At 36.5% G+C, this 2,386-nt stretch overlaps 2 protein-coding genes across 3 annotated transcripts in view; one reads left to right on the top strand and one right to left on the bottom strand.

Annotated features, from left to right (window-relative positions):
- ARHGAP29 (Rho GTPase activating protein 29) overlaps window positions 1-2,386 on the top strand; it is a 66,066-nt gene that overhangs the window by 7,453 nt on the left and 56,227 nt on the right. The window lies entirely within an intron of this gene.
- The window catches only part of LOC105289128 (atherin-like), a 13,247-nt gene that overhangs the window by 10,065 nt on the left and 796 nt on the right, over window positions 1-2,386 (bottom strand). The gene's annotated exons all lie outside the window — the stretch shown is intronic.

Below are 2,386 nucleotides of genomic sequence, written 5' to 3'. Positions count from 1 at the left end.
AAATTTTAAAGAAATTTATAAAATGAGCATTGTTTTGAAGTTTCATTGGGGTGAGTCTAGAATTCCATTTTTTATTAGGGGTGGGTTAGACACTTGATCTTAGCCAAGAAGGCCAAGAAGCAATATTATTATGGCTGAGTTAGATGTACTATTAACACATGACTTTCTGGGATCTCTCCTTGAGTGTTCAGCAGGTCTCTCTACTCTGGCTGATGAAAACTCAGAGATCTCCCAGCCTTTTGGGAGCCATGGGAAATGTCCTGCTACTGCTCCCTGGAAATTCTTTGCCCATCCTTGTGGAGTTTCGCCCTACATGTGTGCAGCTTTATATTCAGCAAGAGAATTAAGAAATTGCCTATGCAGATTTCTGGAGTCTTCTTCCTTCCTCCCTGGTGCTCTGCCCTACACATTCCATCCTCTCCCAGTCTCCCTGAACTATAATCCCTGTCTCCTCAACACGAGTACCTTGCCCTGCTTGGCTGCCCCCTTCTTGTGCCATGGTCTAAAATGTGCCTCCAGGCAGAAAGTTGGGGTGATTGTAAGGTTTATCTCATTCGTTTGTGATCTCTTGAAGATCACAGTTCTGTGCTGTCTATAGTACAATGTCTTAAGATAATATAGAAGGACAAGTCTGATCTTGTTTATTCTTCACTTGACATATCTAAAATTTTAAGACTTTTTTAATCTATAGATTTTCTTTTCATCTTATCCTTGCAATTTATTTGTTTAAGTAATTGTGTTGTTTGCTCTAAAAAATGGCTCACAGTCTAGATTTGCTGAGTACATTCTATGATGTAATTTAACATGCTCCTCTTATCTTTTATATTGCTTATAGAATGATAATTGGATCTAGAGCAGGGTTTCTCGACTTCGATGCTATTGACCATTTTGGTCCAGATAATTCTTTGTTAGGGATAGGGGTGGGAGGGTTGGGGGTACTCTCTTGTGCAAGTAGGATATTTAGCAGCATCCCTGGCATCTGCCCACTAGATGTCAGTACAACCTCCTCCCCAGTATGACAGCTAAAAATATCTCCAGACATTGTCAGATGATTTTATACTCATGTTCTGTTATGAAAAGTAGGCTACCTAAAAACTACAGAATCAGCTTCAGGAATTTGAAGACATCTACCTAGCAAAAATAACAATACTATGTTAATACTGCAGAGAACACATGAAAAAGATGATTTTAACAAAATGTAAGTAAAGGCTTCACAGAATGGCTGACTCAAGAGCAACATTATAGAGAATATGAATTTCTGTTTGGGAAGGAAAAAAATACTAGACATTAATAATGTAAAATGGCAAAAACATAAGTAGTTTCTAGTCAATTATATATTTCTTCATTAAATGTTTTTCTGTAACTTGTTGAACATTTTAAGATGTCAGAATTCTACAATGGATATACAGATAATTTTACTTTTTAAAATTTTTTTTTAACACTTTACAGTTTAATTATAAAACAAGAATTTTGGACTTGCAGAAAGGTATTATTACAATAATGTACTTTTCTTACTTGAAACATATATCTAATATAACATTAAGCAAAATGTAAGTAGAGGATTAATATAATCCTTTTAATTTAAAAGTGAACCACTATTTTTTTCTGATGTTTCCAAATGTCATCATTCTCTTTACTAAGGAAGAAAGGTAGAGAAGATGATAGATAATTATCATATTTTTAAAAGGTTTAAGAGGAGGATTGAGATTGAGAGACTTGTTAAAATTTCCTTTAGATAACCTTACTTGTAATTTAACTAATATTCACAGAAGACTCATTCTGTGTCAGTCTTAGGCTTGGTAGTTGGCTGTTTTGAGATGGTTTAGAGGTATATCTGGTGGGAAGGGTCTTGAGATTAACCCAGAATAGTTTCGAGGGTAAGACTTTCCTCCATTGAGCTTCCTGAGAGTTGCCCTGCCACTACCCTCCTTGGCCTCCAGAATCCTTCTCTCTCTTTCCCCATTAGTGTCCTTCAGTTTAGCCATCAGTGGTTTCCATGGTGAGTGTCCATGCCACATCATTCTCCTCCAGAGAGAAACATTTGGATGTTCGGTATCTCTAGCATTTCTAGTGCTTTTAATCTTCATACAGTTAGGTTTAAGGCTTAATGGGTAAGTTTTTAAAAATTAACTCTGCAAAATAACTGTAGAATCCAGGTAATCAAGGAGCCTGGAGTTCTCATATTTATTTATTTTTTTCACATATCAACCTAGGGCCCTAATTGGCTTCACATCCCTAGAACTGTGAGTCAGAGGCATCCCTCTTCCCTTTCTCCATCAGTGGGTAGCTCTATCTCTTTCTCTCTTTATCATCTCTATTTGTCTCTCCTATCTTCCTTATTCTGTCTTCATCTTATTTTCTCATTATCTGCCTCCACTTCTCTGTG

This window comes from Pteropus vampyrus, unplaced genomic scaffold (genome assembly GCF_000151845.1).
Source record: "Pteropus vampyrus isolate Shadow unplaced genomic scaffold, Pvam_2.0 Scaffold22, whole genome shotgun sequence".
In the NCBI taxonomy this organism is placed as follows: Eukaryota; Metazoa; Chordata; class Mammalia; order Chiroptera; family Pteropodidae; genus Pteropus; species Pteropus vampyrus.
This window is presented reverse-complemented; position numbering and strand designations above follow the sequence as displayed.